The sequence below is a fragment of the Gopherus evgoodei genome, chromosome 12, assembly GCF_007399415.2.
Source record: "Gopherus evgoodei ecotype Sinaloan lineage chromosome 12, rGopEvg1_v1.p, whole genome shotgun sequence".
NCBI lineage: Eukaryota > Metazoa > Chordata > Testudines > Testudinidae > Gopherus > Gopherus evgoodei.
Genome location: NC_044333.1, coordinates 59,715 through 71,040, shown reverse-complemented (window position 1 = coordinate 71,040; position 11,326 = coordinate 59,715). Strand labels below are relative to the sequence as shown.

Here is an 11,326-nt window from a genome sequence, read left to right as displayed (position 1 = left end):
GGGAGCGGAAGTGACGTCAGCGAGGGAGCGGAGCCGGAGCGCGAACGCGCGCGGGGAGGTGTGGTTATGCCTAGCTCGTGCGGGGCCGTTAGAGCTCTGGGCATGCGCAGATCGCGGCGGGAGAGACCATTAACCCTCCTGTACCCGGCCCCAGCTTCCACCTGCGCTGCGGAGCTGCAGCCTCCAGGTACCGGAGCGAGCCCGGGGGGCGGGCGGTGAGTCTGCCCCCGTGTCCGGGCATCTCGCAGCCCCGGGGTCTGCTCCCTGGGGCCGGGGGGGACGCGGGACAGGGGCGGGTGGAAAGTGTCGGTGCAGCCCGGACATGGCCGGGGGCGGGGGGGGGAGAGCCGGTGACCCCCGAGGAGCGGGGAGAGAAAGGGGGGGCTGAGATCCCCTCGGATTTACCGCTGCCCCCCCCCGTGGGGAGCCCCCCGTCCTGCCTCCTTTCTCTCTAGAGAGTGTCAGGGCCTCTAACCCAGACGGCGAAGTTCGCTGTCTGACCGCGAGAGAGACAGGCAACACCAGCAAGGGCCGATCCAAAGCTCTTTATTGACAAGTGCACGCATCAATGGAGGGCAGCTCGTCTCCAGAGAGAACCAGCCCGCTCTTTACAGCTTAGTATGAGCCTATATAGGCAGTTCCCTCACGTCATAAATTATTCACTGGAGCAACCCACCCCCTTCTTCTAACAGCTAGAAACTAGACACCTTTCAGTATACATGTTTTACAGCGTTAGGTGATTAACAATATCTTAGCAAGCACCAGAAGTTAGGAATGTAGGGCAGTTAAAACAGACAGAGAACTGAACCAAGGAGTGAAAACAGGGAGGCTGGGATTTCTTATCAGTTCTTCAAAGGAACTGCTCCTAACACAGCACAGTTGGTACTATACCAGGAATGCAGCCCCTCCCTTATCTCACTTTTTTCCCAGCGCTTGTGAGACACGCTGCTGCTGCTTTTCAGTGTTTTCCACTCAGTAATTACCCAAAAACCTCTGTTAGCCTGACTTTGGTCAGGTTGGCGTACCTGGTTTTGTCTGCTATATCTTTATTCAGGCCTAACAAGAGCAACATCCAAGGTGACCCCCCTGCCCCCAAATCCCTGAGAAGTTCCCTGTTCCCCTCCCCCGATTGTGCCCCATTTTCTCTCCATTTCACCAGTGTCCAACTCTCACTGTGGCTGGTGGGGGTTCGGGGGGGGTATCTGGGTCCCTGGCCGGGGACTCTGGGGACTGGGTGCCAGGGAAGATCTGGCAGGACCCTGACTGGGGTTGTGGGGGTGTCTGGGGCCCCTGGCTGTAGGCTCTGGGCTCCGGGTGCTGGGGGTTGTCTGGGGGCTGCTGCTAACCATGATCCTGCTCCCTGATCAGTTTCTGCCAGAATCCTGGCTCCAAGCACTGCCAGGCAGCCCCCAGCCAGGCCACTCACCCTGATAACTTCTTATCCACTTATCAAACACTGTGAGGTGAAATCACACATCTTTCTTTTCTCCTCTTTTGAAAACTAGGGAATATTCATGCCCCACCCCCTGCAAGTCCTTGCCCTAGATCTGGGGGGTGAGGGAGGTGGGAGGGGGGTCAGCACTGCCGCACAGTGGTTTCTTCCAAGGCATTCTGGACTCGTTCTTTCTGAACTTTGGTTTCATTGAGAACATTGTTAATCAGAGTCAGCGCATGGAAAGACAAGGAATGACTCCAGATGCACAGTGGGGCAAACGAGATTAGCAATTCTCCCTGTGAGGAGGGCTCTCATTAGCTGCTCTCCCCAGAGAGCTAAAGGAGGGAAGCTGCTCAAATGTTCTGTCCCTCTCTGCTCAGGGTATTGGGGTTCAGCTTCCTGGGTCAGGCGCTGCAGCCTCCATTGTGATCTGGGAGACCAGGCTTAGCAGCTGCTGCCCCCCCAGTGGGGTTCTGTGCTGGGATGTGATCTTAATTAAAACTTCTTCTCTGCCCAGCCCAGGTGATGACTTTCTCCAGCTGGTACTAGCCCCTTGGGGCAGCTCTGGGCCCTGTTAATACAAATTCTGAGCCAGAGTCTCCACGTAACTAAAAGACCTCTGGGAAAGCGCTGGGGACTAGCAAGAAAGTGTCTCTACACAAACAGCCTCTCCTCCCATTAGCAATTGCCAGGAGAAAATTCAGCCCAGGGAGAACAAAGCCCCCAGGAATGGGACTTTCCCAGCCAGAGGAGCAGGGAGAGAGGACAGGGGAAGGAGAGACTGAAAGGGGCAGTGGGAGAAGTGAGAGAGGGGAGAGATTTCCAGCTCTCTAGTCCACCCAGACACAGGTATTGCAGCATCCCTGGGCAGAACCACTCTCTAGTGAACAAGAAGCTCAGACAGAGGAAAGCTAGTTCTTGATTCCATATTCCCCCTGCTGGGGTGTGACTGCCGTGGGGCCGGTGTCCGAGGGAATCCCCCACAGTGACTCCTTTCGTTATGTTCTTTTCTAGCCTTGTATTCAGAGACTTTGTTATGGGATGTGGGGGGGAGAAGGGATGTTAAAAATGTGTCTGTGGGCTTAGCCTGGCAGGAGGGGCCAGGTCTACACTGTAATAAAGAGATCAAGCATTTTCCCCGGATGGCAGATTCTAGGATGTCTGTCTGCAGGGACAGGGCCTTGGAGAATCATCCTGTGAAATTAACTAAAGCTTGTTCTGTAACCCCCACAACTGCCCTTCTCACCCTCCCAGGCTGCAGAATGACGTCCATGTTTCGCTCCAGCTCATCCCATCCTCCCATGACACAGGGAAGAGAAATGGCTCCAGAGGAGCCTGTTCAGGTAGGGATTATCAGGGGGTTGCTGGTGGGTTCCTGCAGGAGAGAGAGAGACAGCAAATACAGCGGAGATGGGAAAGTTTGCACAGTCTGGGTTGGAGGTTGGAGCGGGGCAGGAAATGCACAGGGTGGAGAAAGGGAGGAGGACAGAATGTGACAAACCTGCTAAGAGTTGTTCAATAAGGAGCCTAGATTCTAGGAACAGACCCATAGGGTTTGGAGGTGGAAATGCCCTAATTTGTTAAACAGAAAATAACCCACCTACACGGAGCTAGGAAAACTGACCAGACTGCCAGTGCTGGAGCCTGACCCGACCAAGCAGTGGCTCCTGTGAGATATGAAGGAGGCACCCATGAGTTAGGCTTGGGGGAGATTCCCCTCCCCTCGTATCCAGCACCTCACAATGGGGAGGGTGGTGTGCTTCCTACCAGGGAGTTCTCCTTTGACCTGGCTAGAGGCTCCACCTCCTCTTTTAGTCTGTGGCTAGCAGGTGTGTGATGGATCTGCTGGGAGAGACAAGGGGCTCTCGCTTCATCTCGTCGCCCTGGTGCAGGGATAGGCAACCTATGGCATGCTGCCAAAGGTGGCACGTGAGCTGATTTTCAGTGGCACTCACACTGCCTGGGTCCTGGCCACGGGTCCGGGAGGCTCTGCATTTTAATTTAATTTTAAAAGAAGCTGCTTAAACATTTTTAAAACCTTATTACATACAACAGTAGTTTAGTTATATATTATAGACTTATAGAAAGAGACCTTCTAAAAGTGTTAAAAAGTATTACCCGCATGCAAAACCTTAAATCAGAGTGAATAAATGAAGACTCAGCACAACACTTCTGAAAGGTTGCCGACCCCTGCCCTGGTGTTTCCTGGATGCTCTGAGCAGGGTGGGGGTTGGACTCTGTTGACTGCAATCCACCCAGAGCTTCCCTTTGATGGGCTTCTCTGCTCCACAAATAGTGTGGCTGTGAGTGGGGCAGAAGGTACTAAGTGTTGGACTCTTGCTCTTTCAGAGGCCAGTGACCTTTGAGGAGGTGGCTTTGTATTTCACCAGGGAAGAGTGGGCTCTGCCAGACTCTGCCCAGAGAGCTCTCTGCAGAGACGTCATGCAGCAGAACTATGAGAATATGACCTCACTGGGTAAGGATTTCAATCCCCTCCCTTCTTGATAGGGGAAATTAAGAACGAAGGTTCATGCCAGCCCCACAATGCTACTTCTACTCTGTCCTTTTCAGCATCACCCCAATATGCCAGTGACACAGAGGACCCTTCCCTCCCCCCTGCTGCAGAACACTTTGGGAACAGAGCACAGGAGCAGTATTGCACAGTATCAAATAGCTCGTGTTTGCTCAAATAAAACTGGGGGTTAGGTCCAGCATAATGAACAGAAGGTTCCTACCCCTGTCCTTCTCTTCAAACACTGAGCCTACTCCCCCCAAACCAGAATGTGCTTGGGGTGTGAGAGGCAGGCTGCTGGAGTCAGAGCTGCTAGGTCAGGGTTACTTATCACACAGACACTCAGGGTATGGCTACACTTGCAGCAGTACAGCGCTAGGAGTTAAACCTGCCTTCGTACAGCTGAGTAGGGAAAGCAGTGCAGTCTGTCCACACGGACAGCTGACAGTGCACTGGTGTGGCCACAGTTGCAGCATTTGCAGCAGCATTGGGAGCGGTGCATTATGGGCAGCTATCCCAGCATTCAAGTGGCTGCAACGTGCTTTTCAAAAGGTGGGTGTGGTGGGGTGGAGTGTGACAGGGAGCGTGGAGGGAGAGAGTGGGTTTTTGGAGTGCTGAGAGTGTCAGCATCCTGCCTTGCAAGTTCCGACCCCCCATCCCCATCCCTCACTCACTGAAAGCAAACAGCAGCTGTTTGATTTTTCTCACAGACCAGATAAGCAGCTGCTCATCAAAGTGAACCCTCCCACTTCTCTCCATGCGCCGCCTCTCTCTTCAAGCTAACATTAGCTGTGGGTGTTCCAAAGGGAGCCCCCCTGCCTCTCCCTACTCATTCACAGCAAACAGTAGCTGTTTGGTTTTTTGATAAGCAGCTCCCGGAGCCCAGAGTTCACAACAAAACAAGAAGAGGAGCCTTCACTTAAAAGGATTATGGGGAGTTCTTCTTTGAGTGCTTGCTCATATCGATTCCAATTAGGTGTGTACACACGCCGCGTGCACGTTTGTCGGAAGATTTTTACCCTAGCAACACTCGGTGGGTCGGCTGGGTCGCCCCCTGGAGTGTCGCCATTATGGCTCCGGATATATACCCCTGCCGACCCAACGGCCCCTCAGTTCCTTCTTACCGCTCATGATGGTCGTTGGGACTGTGGAGCGTGGCTTTGCTGATCTCCACTTCCCTAGCTTACTCGTTGTTCTTTACTGTTAATTGTCTTTATAGTTGGAGTTTTTACAGTTGTAGTTAGTGTTAATTGTTGTGTATATATATAGTTGTTGAGGGGGGAGCCCCTTTGCTCCACCCCAGTGCCAGGCTTATGCCCAGGTCACAGGGAATCAAACCGTGCTCGGCGTGCCAAAAGCCGATGCCAATAGGGGATCCCCACGACTGTTGCATCAAGTGCCTAGGGGAATCCCGCCTTCCTGAAAAGTGCCGCATCTGTAAGTCATTTAAACCGAGGACGAAGAAGGAGCCGGACTTTTGACTGAAACAGCTCCTTGTGGAGGCAGCACTTAGCCCTGTGACATCGGTACCAAGTGCTCAACAGCCTGCATCTGTGAGGAACGCTCCTTTGGCTCCGGTACCGCGAAGGAGCCACGGCACCGACCCTTGCCGGCACCGATGTCTGCTTGGCACCGCTCCCTATCCCTGCGGCCCAGGAAGCAACACAGCACTCTGGCTGCTTCGGCACACAGAAGGAGGGCCCATCAACGAAGGATCGCTCAGCACCATCATCTGCCGCGGCACCACCGCGTGAGGCACCGCAAGGTGTGGCACTGTTGATTCCAGTCCTGCAAGGGCTGTTGGGTCAGGTGCCCGAAAGCTCCCTGGCTCACGCTGTGATCGAGCTCGCTCTCCCATCCACGCGAGAGACCTTCTCCACAGCGCAGGAGTTGATCGCGATGATGGAGACTGCGCTGCCCCAACCCCCACCACCGCCGGTGCGGGTCATCCAATCTATTGGCAAGCCTGCCTTGCTGAGGCTGCCCTCCATGGGAGCAACCAAGAGGAATCGTTCAAGATCTCGGTCCTACCGATGATCTTGGTCACGTCGCCGATCCCGATCCCGATGCCGCTCGCAGTTCCACACCGCTCTCTATCGCGGTACCGGTCACACTCGCAGCACTGCTCAGCCTCCCGTTCGCCTGCCAGATACTCCCGGTACCGATCCGACTCTCAGCACCGTTCACGGCACCGCACATCTCGCAGCCACTCCAGGCGAAGGGATTCGAGATCCCAGTCGACCTCCCAGCACTGCTTCAGTCGTAGGTCCCGGTCTCCCACGTGGTACCGTTACAGCTCCCGGTACCGTCCCGGGAAAGACCAACCCGAGCCGTGGCTCCCTCTCAGGGTCTATCAGCACTGCCTTGGCCGTCGAGACACACCTCGGTGTCATCACAGGCTGGTAGCATTTCCTGTCCACAGGATCGTGACTCGGATGTCCCCAGCCATATGTTTCCTGAGAGCCAGAGCCACGAGCAAGGACCTCATCAGTGGTCTTTCTGGACACCGTGGGCATACCACCAAGCCCAAGGTGTTCCCTCAGTTGCACCACGGTCTGCCCTGTCAGAACACTGGACACCAGAGGCAACCGTAAGCCGCTCCCCACCATGGGTATGGATGAGGCTTCAGTACCACCTGCAGACCCCCAGGTCCCACCTGAGTCTGATGCCACTCCTAAGAAGAGGAGCCCCCACAGGAACCTCTTCTCCCTGGTATCACCTCTTCCTCCTCGCCAGACGAGGCTGTGGCAGGAACATCCTCCTCCGGACCTCCCCCAATTGACCTAAGGGCACATCATGACCTCTTGAGACGGGTGGCGCAGAATATGAATCTGCAAGTGGAGGAGGTCCCTGAAATAGAGGACCCTGTAGTGGACATCCTATCTGCAGGCACACCTACTAGAGTGGCCCAGCTGTTTATCTGCACTATTCAAGCAAATGCAGACACCATTTGGCAATCCCCAGCCTCGATCCCCCCCACAGTCAGGGGAGTAGAGAGAAAATACATAGTACCTTCCAAGGGGTATGAGTATCTCTACGTACACCCACATACTTGCTCCCTAGTAGTTCAATCAGTAAATGAGAGGGAGCGTCATGGCCAGCAAGCTCCTGCTCCCAAGTCCAAGGAGGCTAGGCGCATGGACCTCCTAGGCCGCAAAATATATTCAGCCAGGGGTGTCATAAACAGATAGTTAAGGGTTAATGTCTCTTTTACCTGTAAAGGGTTAACAAGCTCAGTGAACCTGGCTAACACCTGACCAGAGGACCAATCAGGAGACAAGATACTTTCAAATCTCGGTGGAGGGAAGTCTTTGTTTGTGCTGCTTTCTTTTGTTCTCTGTTCTCTCTTGGATCTAAGAGGGACCAGACGTACATACAGGCTCTCAAATCTCTGAAACAACCTCTTCTGTTCAATTTAGTGAGTACCAGTTAGAAAGGCGGTTTAGTCTTTTGATTGTTTTCTTTATTTGCAAATGTGTATTTTGCTGGAAGGATTGTATCTCTGTTTGCTGCAACTTGTATTTGTGCTGGAAGGAGGATTCTCTCTAGTGTCTATAAGCTGAAAGACCCTGTAACATTTTCCATCTTGATTTTACAGAGATAATTTTACTTTTTTTCTTTCTTTAATTAAAAGCTTTTCCTTTTTAAGACCTTGATTGTTGTTTTTTTTTATTCTTGTGTAAGACCACAGGGGATGGGGTGTCTGGACTCACCAGAGAATTGGTGAGGAGAAAGGAGAGAAGGGGAGAGAGAGGTTAATTTCTCTCTGTGTTAGGATCACTGTCTCTATCTCTCTCTCAGGGAGAGTCTGGGAGTGGTGGGGGGAAAAGAGGAGGGGGAAGGTGAATTTCCTGTTTGTTTTAGATTCACGGAGTTTGAATCTGTGTAGTCTCTCCAGGGTAACCCAGGGAGGGGAAGCCTGGGAGAGGGAACGGTGGGGGAAAGGGTTTATTTTCCTTGTGTTAAGATCCAAGGGGTTTGGGTCTTGGGGTCCCCAGGGAAGGGTTTGGGGGTCAGAAAGTGTCCCAAAACACTATATTTTTGGGTGGTAGCAGCTCTGTCATTTCTTAGCTAGTAATTAAGCTTAGAGGGCTTCATGCAGGTACCCCATTTTTTGGACACTAAGGTTCAGAGTGGGGATACTACTTTGACATGTTGGCATAGCGGTGGGATAAGCCAGTGAGGTTTTTATTTCTCTCCCTGCTAGCTATCTGCAGGCAGACTGAGAGGTTTGAGTTTAAAAGCAAAGCCAGTAGGATTTTTTTTTTCCTTTCTCTCTCCTTCTAGTTGTTAGGGAAGCAGGCTAGAGGGGACTGTGGACAAACCAAGCCATTTGGAAATATTTTTTTTTTCTTCTCTCCTTTCTGGTTGTGCAGAAAGACTACCTGAAGGCAGAGGCATTAGGGTTTAACAAGGATCTTTGTTAAACAAAGGGACTCCAGCTGTGAGTCAGCAAACACCAGCAAAACACATTTGCAAATGAAAGTGGTTTTTTTTTTTGTTCTAACTTGTAGGGCAAAGGCTAGTTAGGAAGTGTTAAAAAAAGTCTGTGTTCCCAAGCAACCCTGAGCTGCAGCATTCCAAACACTCAACAGCAGAGGGCACAACCAGCACAAAAAAAGCAGGAGCCATGAGTTCCAAGAAAGCCATTAGACAGGAACAAGCAAAACTAGAAGCCATAGAAAGAGACAACGAACATAGAAGAAAGATGGAACTAATAAATGCAGAAATAGCCAGGGAAGAGGCAGGCCACAAAAGAGAGCAAGAAGCCAAAGAGGCGGACCACAAAAGAAAAATAGAGCTCCAAAGGGAGGCACGCCAGCAGGCCCTGGAATTAGAACAGGCTAAGCAGAAGAACACAGCCAATTCTAACAACTCTTCGCCAGTTACTGTTCCTCATCCCAAGAACTTTCCCACCCACAAGGCAGGTGATGACACTGAGGCCTTCTTAGAAAATTTTGAAAGGGCCTGCCTTGGGTACAGCATCTCTGAAGACCAGTACATGGTAGAACTGAGGCCACAGCTCAGTGGACCCTTAGCAGACGTGGCGGCTGAAATGCCGAAGGAACACATGAACGATTATAAATTTTTCAAAGCAAGGCCAGGATCAGAATGGGACTAACACTTGAGCATGCCCGTCGGCGGTTCAGAGCCCTAAGGCGGAAACAAGATTTGTCATTTCCCCGACACGTCCACCACATTGAAAAGAATTGGGATGCCTAGATATCAGGAACAAAGGTTAAAACTCTAGAAGAGCTGTCCCTCCTGATGCAAATGGAGCAGTTCTTAGAGGGTGTTATTGAGGAAATAGAAAGGTACATCCTAGATGGGAAGCCCAAAACTGTAACTGAGGTGGGGGAGATTGGAGCCAGATGGGTGGAAGTGGCTGAAAAGAAAAAAGCTACTGTCAAGGGGAGCGAATACCACAGGGGGCATGCCGACAATAAACCCTATACCCGAGGGCAACCCAAAACCCCACCTGCAACCCAAGGAAAGCCCCAGACACCCTATTGTCCCACCGCACCAGTCTCCAGTAACCCACCTCGGCCCAGTGACCAGTCAGCTGGGCGATGTTTTAAATGTACTGAACTGCGACATATAAAGGCCAACTGCCCCAAGAACCCCAAGCGAGTGCAGTTCATTACACCACTACTACACCAAAGATCCCCAGGCCCAGATGCCTCTCAAATACCCTCGGAGCAAAGGGAAATTTTGAGAGTGGGCGGAAAGAGGGTTACTGTGTGGAGAGACACGGGGGCACAAGTGTCAGCTATCCACCAATCTTTGTGGACCCCAAATTCATCAGCCCAAAGGCCCAAGTGACAATTTACTCCTTCATATCAAAAGCTGTAGACTTACCTACAGCTGAACTGCCTGTCCAGTACAAAGGCTGGTCAGGAATGTGGACTTTTGCAGTCTGACAATTATTCCATCCCCAGGCTACTGGGGGAAGACTTGGCCAACCAGGTAAAGCAGGCCAAGAGGGTGGGAATGGTTACACACAGCCAAGCCAGGCAAGCTTCCAGACCCAGCTCTCTTCCTGGACCGTTCACAAAGGCCCCATCTGTGTTAGCAGAGACCCAGACAGAGGTAGTGGACCCGGATCCGCTGCCAACGACTGCTACAGCCACAGTGCCTCCAGTCCCAGACCCGGAACTGGAAAAACAACCAGCACCAGAACTGTTGCCAGCACTGATGCCAGTGCTTGCAAACCCATCTTCAACCCCAACGCCAGAGGGCGCCAGCGAGCCTGAACTGGCAGAAGCAGCAGACAACCATACCCAAGAGGCTCAGCCAGAGCCTGAAACACGACCTGGTGCACCAGCGGAGAGTGGTTCACCAGCAACGAAAACAATCCCATCACCTACATCGCCTCCAGAGGGACCAAGCCCAAGTCCATAGTCTAAGAAAGAGCTGGTGTCTCCAGCCTCAAGGGAACAGTTCCAGACTGAGCAGGAAGCAGATGACAGCCTTCAGAAAGCTTGTGCAGCATCACGGAGCACCCCACCACCTCTCAGCTCTTCCAACCGATCCCGGTTTGTTGTAGAACAAGGACTTTTATACAAGAAGACTCTTTCTGTTGGACACCAGAAAGACTGGCATCCGCAAAAACAGTTGGTGGTTCCAACTAAGTACCGGGGGAAGCTCTTAAGCTTAGCCCATGACCATCCCAGTGACCATGCTGGGGTGAACAGAACCAAAGACAGGTTGGGGAACTCCTTCCACTGGGAGGGGATGGGCAAGGATGTAGCCAAGTATGTCCGGTCTTGTGAGGTGTGCCAAAGAGTGGGAAAGCCCCAAGACCAGGTCAAGGCCCCTCTCCAGCCACTCCCCATAATTGAGGTCCCATTTCAGCGAGTAGCTGTGGTCCTTTCCCAGAAAAGACCCCCAGAGGAAAGCAATACATACTGACTTTTGTGGACTTTGCTACCCGGTAGCCGGAAGCAGTAGCTCTAAGCAACACTAGGGCTAAAACGGTGTGCCAGGCCCTAACAGACATTTTTGCCAGGGTAAGTTGGCCCTCCGACATCCTTACAGATTCAGGGACTAATTTCCTGGCAGGAACCATGAAAGAACTGTGGGAAGCTCATGGGGTGAATCACTTGGTTGCTACCCCTTACCACCATCAAACCAATGGCCTGGTGGAAAGGTTTAATGGAACTTTGGGGGCCATGATAGTAAATTTGTCAGTGAACACTCCAATGATTGGGACCTAGTGTTACAGCAGTTGCTTTTTGCCTACAGGGCTGTACCACATCCCAGTTTAGGATTTGAACTTGTGTATGGCCACGAGGTTAAGGGGCCATTACAGTTGGTGAAGCAGCAATGGGAGGGGTTTACACCTTCTCCAGGAACTAACATTCTAGACTTTGTAGGCA

The 11,326-nt window shown here is 52.3% G+C and overlaps 1 protein-coding gene across 5 annotated transcripts in view; it reads left to right on the top strand.

Annotated features, from left to right (window-relative positions):
* The first annotated feature begins 3 nt into the window (after window positions 1–3).
* LOC115660338 (nck-associated protein 1-like) overlaps window positions 4–11,326 on the top strand; it is a 60,959-nt gene continuing 49,636 nt past the window's right edge. For 2 of the 5 annotated variants that reach the window (XM_030581672.1, XM_030581668.1), the window contains exons 1-4: window positions 4–187; window positions 1,953–2,039; window positions 2,690–2,778; window positions 3,785–3,911. The gene's annotated coding sequence lies outside the window, so the exon portion shown is untranslated. Of the gene's footprint in view, window positions 216–1,952; window positions 2,040–2,689; window positions 2,779–3,784; window positions 3,912–11,326 lie in introns of all 5 variants that reach the window. The other 3 variants (XM_030581669.1, XM_030581670.1, XM_030581671.1) reach the window with 3 other exon arrangements.